Consider the following 15,555-nt stretch of genomic DNA (forward strand, 5'->3'; position numbering starts at 1 on the left):
GGTGCTACAGTGTGTTGTTTATTTAAAGTGAGTGTGTGCGTGTGGATGTGTGTGCTGTGGGTGTATTGATGGTTTGTTATTGTTCATTGTTCATTGTTCATCCTGATGGCCTCCTTCTGAGTCTCTCTGTGCTTGCCATGAGACTCCGGTATCGCTTGCCTGACCGCAGCAGTTCAAAGAAGCAGTTGTTTGGGTGGCTTTTAGCCTCTCTTAGCCTTACCCATACACCGCTTGTTGTAAATGTCTTGGAGTTGGAAGCCCCCCTCCAATTGTGCGTTCGGCTGAAGGGGCCACTCTCTGTAGTCTGCTACGGTCTTGTGCAGTGCTATTCCCAAAGCAGGAGGTGATATTGCCAGTCAGGATGCTCTCTATTGTGCATGAGTAGAAGTTATTGAGGATCTTCTGACTCACGTTGAACTTCCTTAAGCACCTAAGGAAGTAGAGGCGTTGCCGTGCCTTCTTGATAACACTGTCAATGTGTGTGGTCCATGTCAAGTCCTCAGATATGTCGACTCCGAGGTACTTAAAACTGTTCACTCTCTCAACCGGTGCCCCGTCGATGCTGAGGGGGCTGTAGTCCCTGACCCCCGACCTCCTAAAGTCCACAATCATCTCTTTTGTTTTGCTGACGTTCAGGGAGAGGCTGTTCTCTTGATACCATCCCGCTAGAACCTTTACCTCTTCCAGGTAGGCCCTCTCGTCGTTTGCAGTGATCAGGCCCACCACTACTGTGTCGTCAGCAAATTTGATGATTGTGTTGTTGTTCCGCTGTGCCACACAGTCATGTGTGTACAGGGAGTAGAGGAGGGGACTCAGAACACAGCCCTGGGGGGCCCCTATGTTGAGAGTGATAGTCATAGTCTTTCTCTGGTCTGCATCCCCTTAACAATTGTGTGTATTGAGCTGTACTGTATTGTACCCATTCTGCAATCTGTTAATACAATTTTCAATCAATCAATCAAACGATCCATAGACGTACATTCATTCCCTAACCCTGTACTCTAACCTTGTGTTAGGATAGGGGTTTGGCGGAGCCCAATTGCAGAACACAGGAGGAGAGAGAATGGAGCGGTTTAGGTGGGTTTTAATTATGGTTCCCCACGCAGACAGTTTCACAACAGGAATGTGCGACAGACAGGTACAAGAATGTTCTTGGGGTGAGGAATGGTGCGTTCCATGTGCCGCACGGGGCGTCCAGGTGAGCGGAGTACCGGGGCGGTGGTCCTAGAAAGTAAGGTTAACACTCCGACGAGGGTAGAACAGGATCTGCGGGCTGAAGTATCCTCTCGCTGATGAGGGGATCCGTCACAGCCGTGTTGATTGATGTGCTGTCAGCGTGTGAATCAGGGGAACGGATGCTGCCCATATAAGGGTGTGAGAGGATAAGGGGTGAGGGAGACTTCCGTCGTGAATGTGGGGGAGGAGGAGGAGGAGTGAAGAAGGCTCTCGCCGTGATTATGACAGGACCCCCCCCCCCTCTACGGGTGCCTCCTGGCGACCCTCCAGGCTTGCCAGGGTTGGACTGATGGAAGTCCCGGACGAGGTCTGGATCCAGAATCATCCCGCGGGAGACCCAGCTGCGCTCCTCTGGGCCGTAGCCCTCCCAGTCAACTAGGTATTGGAAGCCGCGGCGACACACGCCCAGCAGCTGCCGGACGATGTAGGCCGGGTGGTCGTCGATGACCAGCGGAGGGGGAGGCTCCGGAGCAGGGGGAGACAGGGGAGGACTGGAGACCACCGGCTTCAGCTGGGAAACATGAAATGAGGGGTGAATGCGCATGTTGGAGGGAAGCTGGAGTCTGACGACCGAGGGGTTAATGACGGATATAATTTTAGAATTAGGACCAACAAAACGGGGGGTGAGTTTACGGGAAACTGACTTGAGTGGCAGGTCCCGGGATGAGAGCCAAACCATCTGACCTGGTTGATGGTCGGGGGCCGGGGTCCGGTGGCGGTCGGCGAAGCGGCGGTTTTGGTCAGCGGAGCAGCGCAGCGCGGCCCTCGTGTCCTCCCATACTCTTCTGCAGCAGTGAAGGTGCTCCTGCACCGAGGGAACAGAGATCTCCTCCTCCTGTGCAGGGAACAGTGGGGGTTGGTAGCCCAGAGATGATTCGAAGGGGGACTGACCTGTGGCCGCGGAGGACAAGGAGTTGTGGGCGTACTCGATCCACGGCAGGAAAGCGCTCCAGCCGGAGGGGTCCCGGGTCGTCACGCAGCGGAGGGCGGACCCCAGGTCCTGGTTGGCCCGCTCCGACTGGCCGTTGGTCTGTGGGTGGTATCCGGAGGAGAGGCTGACCGTGGCCCCCAGGGCCCGGCAGAAGGCCTTCCAGACTTGGGAGATGAATTGGGGGCCCCTGTCGGAGACGATGTCCACCGGGATCCCGTGGAGGCGGAAGACATGGAGCACCATCAGGTCCGCGGTCTCTGAAGCAGAGGGAAGTTTGGGGAGAGCAACAAAGTGCACGGCCTTCGAAAATCGGTCAACAATGGTGAGAATGACTGTGTTACCGTGTGAGGGGGGCAGACCGGTGACAAAGGTCGGGAACAAAAAGCCGGTTAGGTGGGCCGTTACCTGGATCAGGCTGGACGCGCTGAGCCTCCCGGACGACGGACTGGATCTCCCAGGTGGCGGAGGACACCAAGCAAGAGGAGGAGAGAATGGTGTCAGGGTGTGAGGAGCCCCCTTCGGAGACAAACTGCCGGGAGAGGGCGTCCGGTTTAATGTTCTTGGAGCCAGGCCTGTAGGTCAGGGTGAAATTGAACCGGCCGAAGAACAGCGCCCAGCAGGCCTGGCGGGAGTTCAGGCGCTTGGTCGTCTGGACGTAGGCGAGGTTCTTATGGTCCGTCCAGACCAGGAAGGGGATCTCTGAGCCCTCCAGCCAGTGCCTCCATTCCTCCAGGGCCAGCTTGACTGCCAGGAGCTCCAGGTTTCCAATATCATAGTTGACCTCCGCCGGGGTCAGGCGGCGAGAGAAGAAGGCGCAAGGGGTGTAGTCTCTGGTCGAGAGCGGAGCGCTGGGAGAGGACCGCCCCCACTCCGGTAATCGAGGCGTCCACCTCCACCACGAATGGAAAAACATGCACAACAACAGATCGCCAACGCTGTGGCGTCCTTGACGAAGACGGGCAGGAGCACTTGGATTGGTCCCCGGGCGCGGCCCTCGCCGACGCCTGTCTGCTCCCGGCTGCCCTTGGGGGGAAGGACGACGGGATGGGTTAATCGCAGAGACGAATCGCATCGGCGATCCTACAGAGACAATGCATGCATGTGTGTTCCGGTGTGTGTGTTGAGGATAATTGCATGCCAATTAAAGACCTCTGAGCAGGTCCTGCATTATTATATTATTATTATTATTATTAACTGGCGGGACGTGTCCGGCTGGACGAGGATGGGCGCGGAGGTGAAGCGCCTACGGTTTTGTTCGAGAAGGGACAGAAAGAAGCAAAGCTTATCTGGTCCTGCTCCTTCCTTACAATATCATATTAATATGGAAGTTATTTATCAATATAAAAAAATATCGACATATACATAATATTACATATTAAATCTTTTCAGAAAACGTTTGAGTTCCCCTACTGGGAAACAAACCTAAGACGCTCGCATGGAAAGTCTTTCTCTGGTCTGCATCCCCTTGACAATTGTGTGTATTGAGCTGTACTGTATTGTACCCATTCTGCAATCTGTTAATACAATTTTCAATCAATCAATCATCTCATTCCAGTATATAACAGTTTCTCCAGGAGGGGGGGGGGGGGGGGCTTATACTAATAATGTAGGCGTCCCCATTTGACCCGCAGCCCCTCCGGCGTCTACTCTCTGCCCGCCCGGGAGCCATGCATGAACACTGTTTCGTTCCATGTTTTGACATAAACACGCCTTTGCAACTTTGATAAGGTAACACAGGAGGACCAAAACCACATGCCATCTCCACTGCGTGTGGCGGCAGGGGAAGAGTGTGTGGTGGTCTGGCAGCTCTGAGGTCTCGACTCCGCCTCTCTCTCCCTGTCTCTCTCTCTCCCTGTCTCTCTCTCCCTGTCTCTCTCTCTCTCTGTCTCTCTCTCGCTCTCTCTCCCTGTCTCTCTCTCTCTCTCTCTCCCTGTCTCTCTCCCTGTCTCCCTCCTCTCTCTCAGAACAGATTAGAACACCCGATCCCACGTTGAACTCCCCACAGCCACCTCCCCTCACAAGCCCCTACCATCGCTCTCATACCCCCCCCCCCCCCCCCCTGCCCTCCCTCCCCTCCCCTCCCCTCCCTGCCCGGATTCCGATTCCGGACCCCTGGCTGTCCCAAACCGAGAACCCGCCTCTCGCTCTCTCTCTCTCTACCAAATTACTTCCTAACTTCGTCCCGAAAGAGAAAAGGAAAGAGGAAAATAACAACGACGTGGAAAAGTGGAATAGAGGGAGTTTTATACCGGAGAAGTTTAGTCTCTCCTTCGTTCTTCTTCTGTCGGGAGGGAGGGACGCCGCGCCGGATAGAGAGGGCAGACCGGCTGTATGATGTGGATCTGGTACCTGCTGCTGGGTTCGGGGTCAGGCCCACGCGCGGTGGTCGGTAAGTTTATTAACCCCCACACACACACGCGCACGCAACGCAAAGAAACGTCGCTTTTATTCCGACCCTCCTCGGTGCGCAGGCGCGCTGCGAGGCAACAATGTAAAACAACTTCTGACGACGCGTTTTTTTTCGCTACTTTCTTTCTGCACCGATTGTTGTTGTTTGTTGTCGCTTTTTGTTGCGACTGTCCTGCAGGCAGCATACACATCCGGGCTGTGAAGCGTTATTATTACATCTGTTCAGTTCAATCATAACCGCACTGTTATAGTAGCTGGAAACTATCCAGCAGCTCGCATTCTCTTTTCGCTTGTGTTGTCTGTCCAGAATAGCTGCCATGCTATTGATTGATTGATTGATTGAAAACTTTATTAACAGATTGCAGAATGGGTACAGTACAGTACGGCTCAATACACACAATTGTTAAGGGGATGCAGACCAGAGAAAGACTTTCGTCTTGTTTACATCAGGGTCCCCCATTTTCAATTCATCATAATATGACAGACACACAGATAGACAGTACTGCTATACTGCTGCTGTCCTCCCAGACTTATTGATTGATTGAAAACTGTATACAGATTGCAGAATGGGTACAATACAGTACAGCTCAATACACACAATTGTTAAGGGGATGCAGTAGACCAGAGAAAGACTTTCGTCTTGTTTGGGGTCCCCCATTTTCAATTCATCATAACATGACATGATATACAGATAGACAGTACTGCTACATCTATACATTTACGACATACCAGATTTGCAAATACAGTACTGTTTGTGCTACAAAAAGAGTTTCAAAACAAGAGACTAGAGTATATACATTTGATGACCGAGAAGGGGAGACTGCATGGTGGTGGGGGGTCGTCTTCGCCCACCAGGCTAGTTATGACCAGGGGTCGTTGACAGGGTGGTGTTGACAAGTCAATCTGTCCTCCTCCTCTTGCCCCGCTGTGCATGCAGGGGCCCCGTGTGGGGCAACCAGAACAAACCCTGCCTGCCTGCCTCGGTTCAGTCTCACACTATAACCAGGCCAGGCGTGTGGGACGTGCATGGTAGGTAGCATGTGTCTCTAGTCTGCACTGCTCTGCTCAGTTCCAGTGCTGCTGAGCAATCCACCACGAGTTGGTCTTTTTTTGCACGACACTAGTAGCTGCTCTCATGTTGAAGCCTGTATGCTGACAGAGTATAGGAAACATGCATAGTTTAATATTAAAGTGATCATATAATTAGGACCTATTTCTTACCCTTACCTTACCTTTACCTACTCTTACTAGTTACACTATTGGGTGCTGGCCAGGCCAGTACAACTTACTACCATTGAGTTTGTCGTACATATCTATCTATCCATATCTGTCTGCTAAGGGATCACATGTAGCCTAATACATAGTGTATAGGTTTAACTAGACTCACAACAAGCGTCATCAAAACTAGCTTCATGAAGGAACTCCACTCCAAAAGTTTGCTGTGATTCGGTCGTCTTTGATCAGATGAAAGCAGTTCTATTTGAATGAGACGGATGCTCTCTTTCATCCCGTCTGTCTATCTCTGTCTGGTGGACCAGCCCTGGGCCGCTTCAGAGTTTCATATCAACAAAGTGTCCAAAACAGGGTTCGCACGAGGTCCTTGAAGTGCTTAAAGTGCTTGATTTTTGAAATAAATGAATTCAAGGCCTGGAATTCCTTGAAAACAGCAATTTTTTTCAACAAAGTGCTTTTAAAAAGCCCTTGACATTCAAATCAACTATTCGCATTGAAAGTTTTGTTCATCCATGATCAAATTGTTCCGAATCAAGAAATATTTTTTATTTTCTGTTCTAATCAAATCTGACAAGTCGCTGTCTTGCGCACTCCCAACTGCTTTTCCTGATTTCTACGCGTGTGACGCTCTAGCTCACTCCAGCTGGCAAGCGGGCCAAGAAGATGGTTAAAAAAAACAGCAGTTAAAAGTGAATTGTATATCCTTCGAGTGACATCCTTGAAAATGAAAAATAGTGCTTGGACAAGTACTTATCAAATCCTTCAATTTCATTTAGCAATGTCTGTGGGGGGGAACCCTGCCAAAAGATATCGGCTTCCATCCTTCACTCTGAGCTGCAGCCCAGCGCCTGATGTTGTCCACATGCATCCTAATGCAGAGAACATGGTGCCTGTGCCGTTCCATCCGTCTCTGGATGTTCCTCCACAGATCTATATTCTATATAACAAAATGAAGACCCCAAAACAGTATTCTAAAAGAAAAGAACAAAAAAAGTATTCACATTTGTAATCTTCAAAAATAGCTATACAAACCATTTTCTTAAAAACCAAAAGCGAATGACTCATTCTTAAAATGTATATCAGCCTTGTTCCACAAGTTAACCCCCACAATAGAAATACACCTCCTTTTAATCCCTTTCTTAGCTTTTTGAACAGTAGCCTAAATTTACAAATGTCTCTCAAATCATATTTTCTTTCATGTATTGAAAAAAGCCTTTCCACACCGTCGTCCGGGAGTAACTTTGCTTTAGCTCTGTACATTATTTGCATAATTTTTATAATAAACCAAATAATAAAATTTCATAACATGTGACTTTATAAACAGTGGATTTGTGTGGTCATAGTAACCAGCCTTATGAAGGCTCCGAATGGCCTGCTTTTGATGTTCCTCCACAGAGCGACACGTCGGCAGACACCTGTCGCTTCGAGCCGTGTGCGATTTACGACACGTTTCTATTCAACAGACATGTTATTCGGATGGGTGCGATTATCGCAGTTTTTCCCCCACGTTGAATGAATGAAAACTTTATTTAACAGATTGCAGAATGGGTACAATACAGTATGGCTCAATACACACAATTGTTAAGGGGATGCAGACCAGATAAAGACGTTTGTCTTGTTTACATCAGGGTCCCCCCCATTTTCAATTCATAGTGACATTCATGACATACACAACATACATGACATCATGACATTTATGACATAGGGACATACATGACATACTAACTTTTTGGCTTACCAGCCAACTGGCGAGTATATGATTTTTTTTACCAGCCAAACAGATTTTTTACCAGCCATAAATAAATTGCTAATTGTGATAATTACTTCTTTGTATGTCTTCGTCTCAATTTATTTTCAATCATAGTAATAATCACACCGTGTCTCTACTCTTTAAAATATTTATTACCATAAAACATTAATACGTGTCTCTACTCTTCACAATATTAGCATAAAACATATATTAATCACACCGTCTCTACTCTTCAAAATATTAGGATATCACATATTAACATGAAAGAGGGAACTATTCTGGACTGGGTTGGGCTGAACTGGGCAGTGAAAGATGCTGGGCTGGACTGGGTTGGGCTGGTCTAGGTTGGGCTGGGTTGGGCTGGACTAGGTTGGACTGGGTTGGGCTGGACTGGGTTGGGCAGGGAAAGTTGGGCTGGTCTAGGTTGGACTGGGTTGGGCTGGACTGGACTGGGCAGTGAAAGAACCAAGCATTTCACTGTAATGTAATAGCTAAATAAAACAACTTGAACTTGACTTGTTACATTTGCACTCTGGTTGGAATGCCAAACGTATTCTGGTTGTACTTGTGCTGTATGATGACAATACATTGGAATCGAATCTCATGACAACACTAGGGGTTCAGCAGGTGTATTCTGAATGACAAGTATGACAACATCACCGTTGTGAAGGGCATATGGGCGAGTGGTGATATGGGGGAAAACCCGGTAATAATTAAATGTCACTCGGCTGCATTTAAGCAAAGCCGCTCAGTATAGTCCACTATGTTGAACGCGCGTTATGGTAGCTTGTTACATGCTAGGTAGCTAGCCGGCTAATGCTGGTTGACTTGTCATTCTCATCCGACTCGAAGGAGCCGCGTCGCGTGCTGTTGTTCGCCCCCATGTCAGACCGCACTGATATCCGAAAGCGACGACTCTACATGCAATTATTTTCATCCACTGATGTGTTTTTGTCTACGTTGTCAAGCCGGTGACAGGAGTCTGTAGGTCTGCGCGCGGTGATCTGTCCACTTCCCCTAGATGGGCGGCATCTTCTAGAAAACAAGTGTTCATTGGAGGAGCTTAGAGCGCAACGATGATGTTCATTGGTTATGGATTATTATGAGGCTCAAATGGGAGGAATCATAAGGGGGGAGTCAGAGTTCGGCTTGTGCCAGTGAGTGAATCAGCAGATTGCAGAATGATTTTTTTGGTTTTGTTTACTACTCGCCAGTGTGGCGAGTGCTCTTCATGAATCACTCGCCAAACATAAAGAATACTCGCATTTGCCGAGTCAAATGGCCTAATTTCCTCCCCTGGGTATATGGTACTGTTACATTTGTGACATATACGATATGCGATACCCAGAGATCCTAACAGAGAACATATGGGAGACTGTACATTAGGAGGGGGTGGGTGGGCGGGAGAAAATATATACATACGGTGGGGAGGAGACTGTCTATTTGGACGTTTCATGTGCACCTGCGAATGGATTATTGTATGATATTATACACCTGAGGAAGGTAAAACTAGATTTAGCGAGGGCTGCCAGACCCAGGAGGGCAGTTACTGTGTACATGGCTCGGCCTGGTTTGGTAAAACGGCTTTTTATCCAAAGCGCTTTACAATTGGTTCTTCACATTTCACTCACACATTCACACACCGACGGCGGAGGTGACCATGCAAGGTGCCGACCTGCTCATCGGGAGCAATTAGGGGTTAAGTGTTTAGCTCAAGGAAACTTCGAGCGGAGTGGGAATTGCACCGGGAACCTTCTGACATGCTATTAGGCCACTAGATCCCCTCCATGATAGGTTCTGTTTGCGTCCTGTCACTCTGTAGATGTGATTTCCTTTCAGCGGGTCTAACGTTTTGGATGATAGATGATGCTTTTGGTCTTGTGGTGTGGACGTTAAGGCGTTGACCCTTGACCCCGTCAAGCCCCATTTGAGGATGGTGTGTAAAAGTGACTGACGGGCTGGTTCCACCGATCAACGTGACCTAAGCCTGACGTCCCCCAATAATCACGAGCCCAGACCCCTCTCTTTCTCTCTCTCTCTCTTTCTCTCTTTTTCTCTCTCTTTCTCTCTTTCTCTCCTCTCTCTCTTTCTCTCCTCTCTCTCTTTCTCTTTCTCTCTCTTTCTCTCCTCTCTCTTTCTCTCTCTCTCTCTTTCTCTCTCCTCTCTCTCTTTCTCTCTCTCCCTCTCTTTCTCTCTCTCCTCTCTCTCTTTCTCCCTCTCTTTCTCTCTATCTCCTCTCTCTTTCTCTCTCTCTCTCTCTCCCCCTCTCTCTTCTCTCTTTCTCTCTCAATCTCTCCTCTCTTTCTCTCTCTCTCTTTCTCCCTCTCTCTATCTCCTCTCTCTTTTTCTCTCTCTCCCCCTCTCTCTCCTCTATTTCTCTCTCTCTCAATCTCTCCTCTCTCTCTGTCTCTCTGAACCCGTCTCTCTCTCTTTCTCCCTCTCCTCTCTCTCCTATCTCTCTCTCCTGTCTCTTTCTCTCTCTCCCTCTCACCTATCTCTCTCCAACTCTCCCTCTCTCTCTCTCTCTCTCTCTCTCTCTCTCTCTCTCTCTTCTTCCTTTCTCTTTCTCTCTCTCTCTCTCCCTCTCTTTCTCTCTCTCTCTCTTTCTCCCTCTCTTTCCCTCTCTCTTTCTCTCTCTCTCCTCTCTTTCTCTATCTCTCAATCTCTTCTCTCTCTCTCTCTGTCTCTCTGAACTCTCTCTCTTTCTTCCTCTCCTATCTCTCTCGCTCTCTTTCTCTCTCTCCTCTCTCTTTCTCTCTCTCCCTCTCTCTCACCTATCTCTCTCCCACTCTCTTCCACTCTCTCTCTCCCCCCCCCTCTCTCTCTCACACACAGCTGGCGGGGTATTAAGAACAAAGTGAAAACAGAGAGAGAGATAGTAAATCTTCCTCTTCCCAAACGGCCTCCATCCACACACCGCTCCTTCAGGTGCGTGTGGCTGCGGAGGTCATCACACGTCTCCCCAGCCACTCCCTGACCCCCCCGCTTCCTCCGGCACCCTGGTGCCTTGTTGGATCGGCCAGTAAAACCATTATAATGATGCCGATCAATCACATCAGACCCGCCTAGAATATAGTTGGACTGAGTGACCTCTGTGTGTGCGTGTGTGCGTGTGTGTGTGTGTGTGCGTGCGTGTGTGTGGTTGGCCTGCATATAAGAGCCTGATGGATGACTGCTTTATCAGCTAATATCACAGCCTCTCTACATTTATATATATCTATCTCTGTATTTTGCATAATCCGCTGCATGCATTAAATCCAAACTTGACGTGTTGGCATAATGACTTGTGGATAATTCCTTTTACATTTACTCTAGATCTCTGGGGAAATTCTATAAAAAAAATCGCACACGTAGGCTAGCGTTATTTGTGTTAGCCGTCAGTCTAGCCCTCGGGTTGTGATTGGAGGATGGAGGGAAGAGGGCGGGGCTTGGTATAGGTAAATTCAGGGGCTGGCTGCCGGTTCCAGACAAGACTTTATATATAATTAACATCAACGGTCTGGTGGCAAGCTATCTGATGTCCAATGCAGAAGAGATGTTTCACTTGCATGACATTTGAAAACCCAACAGATTAATATTTATATTTACCGCATATATTTTTATATCCATCCACATATGTCTTAATATCCCTGCATATAACCCATCTATTTACCTACTTATACACAAATATAACTCTGTATGATAGCATGTACAATAATGCTATATACTGTATATATATTTATAATATATATATTTATTCTTACCATATGTCTCTTATCTATCTATCCACATCTATCTGTACTTACCTGCATATAATCCTTTTTGCACATCTGTAGATACTATATATCTGTACATATCCCTTACCTACTCTTATTAGTTACACTGCTGGTCAGTACGACATAGTGTCTTTATACCTGTATCATTGTACATATTAATACTACAACGTATACATCTTATTAGCATGCACAAATCCCCTATGCAGACCCCCAGAAGCTCTTGCACAATACACACAGTTACCAGTGAAAGCTTGTGGGTTCCTCAGATTAGTTCCAGACTAATATGAACATTTGTAAAATTAATTGAACCGAATACAAATTAATTAGTGAGTTAATCCATTTGATTAACCTATACGCATAAGGCTGTGAACCACAATACTCCTTTTTTGTGGAAGAAGACAATTTCAGACATTTTCACAGTTTTTGAAAGCATAATTGAAATGTGAATCAAATCAAATTCAACTGTGGTCAATTGTTGTTGAATTGAATCATTATACCCTTAAAGCAACACACCAACATTATGGGAAATGTGCTTACTGTCTTCTCCGGAGTCAGACAAGAAGATGGATACCAATTTCCTCTCTGTGCATTCAGTAGAAAGCTATCCGGCTGCACGCTACTGTAGCCTAGCTTAGCACAAATGAATGGAAGCGGATACCACTAGCCTAGCTGTGTTTAAAACACCTCTGCCGGAGTTTTGAACTTTCCGCTTCCATCATTTGTGCTAAGCTAGGCTAGCTTGCAGCCGGATAGCTTTCTAGTGAACGCACAGAGAGGACATCTATCTTCTTGTCCGACTCTGGAGGAGACCATAGCGCAATTCCCAAAATGTTGGCGTGTTCCTTTAACCAGTGCTTCTCAAACTTTTTCTGTCAGGCCCCCCTTTGGCGGACCAAAATATTTTGGGCCCCCCCCCCCCCTCGCCCCAACAAAATAGTCATGAAATGGGCCATGTTTAAATTTATTGAAACAACACCAATATCGTGACCTTTCAAATTGGCCCTATATTTTGTTTTCAGAGCTGTCATGGATGAAAAGCCAGCATGTGGTGCTGAATGGTATCAACACCTTAACTGCTGCATCATGAGATACTTGGTGGGCCATGAGATGAGATACTTGGTACTCAGCACCACACTCTGAAACTAGCTCTCTAGGTGGTATCAGATGAGATTTCAAAGAGTTCTTCCAAGAGTTTGGATGGAGATGTGTCAGGAAGCTTTGTCTCAATGTTGTCTGTAAAGTTTTTTTTATACAGAGTAACTTGGTGATCCTTTTCTGTGTTTTATTAAATAATGATTTTCAGATTTTGAGAAATTGTATTTTCATGGAGAACAGTGCAGCTGCAACAGATAGCACTTTAGTGATAATTTTCTGGAATCCAAAAAAAAAAAAAAAATATATATATATATATATTTTTTTTAATAAATCTCAAGGCCCCCCCTGTCATGCCTCTGCGCCCCCCCTGGGGGGCGCGCCCCCCACTTTGAGAAACACTGCTTTAAAGTGACCTGTATGTGAGTTTAAAATGGCGGAAAATCCAATATGGCAGACACTGGGTGTGTCCCCAGTAGGGTCGGGTACCGTTCACATTTGAACCGATACTGGTACTGGTACAGGTACCTGTGAATCGAAACCGATACCCAACGGTACCTTTTTCGGTACTTCAGTCTCTAAAAAAATGTATCTACTTACCTCAGTTGTAAAAAATTTGTCCAAACTTCAAATTATTTATTATCATTATTATTTATTTAGAACAATTTGTTAATATATATGTAACGGTTGTGACAACGTCACCTCAAACTTCGATGCCCAGAGTGGGAGTCGAACCCCGGTCTCCCACACCGCAGGCAGCAACACAGACCGCTATACCAAGAGGTGAATCCACTTCTAAGTACTGGGTCTATGCGTCTTTTGAGGATGTGAGAGAGAGTTTAACCCATAGCACCGCTACTCACCCCAGCCCTTCTTGACTGCGCTTCACGATACCATCCGTTACACTCACCCTCTCAAACTCACTCCACTCCACCCAAGGCATCCGGGTCAATCGGCACCATTGTAACGGTTGTGACAACGTCACCTCAAACTTCGATGCCCCGAGGGAGTTTCGAACCCGGGTCTCCCACGGCGCGGGCAACAACACAGACCGCTATACCAAGAAGTGAACTCACTGCTTTGTAACGTGTCTATGTGTCTTTTGAGGATGAGAGTGAGTTTAACCCACAGCACCGCTACTCACTCCAGCCCTTCATGACTGCACTTCACGATACCATCCGTTACATATAATATTGCATCTAGCTTTGTAAAGTGTAGCCACACTTGCGACCGTTTTTGGCTCGCCATTCCCCCGACTGCTTTGTTGTTGTTGAATCAAGTCAAATCGTAGGTAAGCGTGTATTGTGTGCGTGAACGTTGACGTGAACGTGCGGCAAACTTCATAGGTTTCGTTTCACGGTAAACGAAACATTGATGTCATCGGATTTTTTATAATTTTTTTTTTATTAAATGTGGCACCGGTGGATCTAACGTGAATCGGTCGATACCACACTACAGAAGGTTAACCCCTTCACTACCACACTACAGAAGGTTACCCCTTCACTACCACACTACAGAAGGTTACCCCTTCACTACCACACTACAGAAGGTTAACCCCTTCACTACCAACACTACAGAAGGTTAACCCCTTCACTACCACACTACAGAAGGTTACCCCCTTCACTACCACACTACAGAAGGTTACCCCTTCACTACCACAATACAGAAGGTTACCCCTTCACTACCACACTACAGAAGGTTAACCCCTTCACTACCACACTACAGAAGGTTAACCCCTTCACTACCACACTACAGAAGGTTAACCCCTTCACTACCACACTACAGAAGGTTAACCCCTTCACTACCACACTACAGAAGGTTAACCCTTCACTACCACACTACAGAAGGTTAACCCCTTCACTACACACTACAGCAGGTTAACCTTTCACTACCACACTACAGAAGGTTAACCCTTCACTACCACACTACAGAAGGTTACCCCCTTCACTACCACACTACAGAAGGTTAACCCCTTCACTACACACTACAGAAGGTTAACCCTTCACTACCACACTACAGAAGGTTACCCCCTTCACTACCACACTACAGAAGGTTAACCCCTTCACTACCACACTACAGAAGGTTAACCCCTTCACTACCACACTACAGAAGGTCAACCCCTTCACTACACACTACAGAAGGTTAACCCCTTCACTACCACACTACAGAAGGTTAACCTTTCACTACACACTACAGAAGGTTAACCCCTTCACTACCACACTACAGAAGGTTAACCCCTTCACTACCACACTACAGAAGGTTAACCCCTTCACTACCACACTACAGAAGGTTAACCTTTCACTACCACACTACAGAAGGTTAACCTTTCACTACCACACTACAGAAGGTTAACCTTTCACTACCACACTACAGAAGGTTACCTTTCACTACCACACTACAGAAGGTTAACCGTGCACTCAGTTGTCTGGTGGGGTTGATCTTGTCACCAGAATGGCAATACCTCTGGCGCATTGTTTGCAAACTGACGATCTCATAGCCGGTGCCATGAAAGATCTAACCGTAGCCGGATGGAAAGCCATGGCACAGACGGCATCTGTGGCGCAGGCGTCTCTACCGACACAGTCGAGTTCATTGCCGAGTGAATAGCACCAGGAATGCTAGATTTCACCGTGTAAACTGTGTTTCTGTGTCTGGCGGGGATGAATCACACACACAACTCACGCAGTTCAAATATTTGCAAACCGCCTCAAATAGCCCACGGTTTCACTCGGGGTCTGCCCAAAAATAGATATGTTGCCATGATTGATTCTCTCTCTCTCTCTCGCTCTCCCTCTCCCTCTCTCTCTCTCTCTCTCTCTCTCTCTCTCTCTCTCTCTCTCTCTCTCTCTCTCTCTCTCTCTCTCTCCCTCTCCTCTCCCTCTCTCTCTCTCTCTCTCTCTCTCTCTCTCTCTCTCCTCTCCCTCTCTCTCTCTCTCTCTCTCTCGCTCTCGCTCTCTCTCTCTCTCTCTCACTGTGACAGCCCCTCCCTCACCCCGCCCCCTCTCTCTGAGTTTTTGTGATCTTTTGAGGCTGTGTGTTTTGCTTGGAGTGACAGAGGAATACTAGGCTGCTGTCGCTGATGATGGCGTTGCCTGTGTGACGCAACACAACAAATGACTTGTGATGGCACGGTGGGAGGGGGGGGGGTG

The sequence above is a fragment of the Notolepis coatsorum genome (assembly GCF_963971535.1).
Source record: "Notolepis coatsorum genome assembly, chromosome: 18".
In the NCBI taxonomy this organism is placed as follows: Eukaryota; Metazoa; Chordata; class Actinopteri; order Aulopiformes; family Paralepididae; genus Notolepis; species Notolepis coatsorum.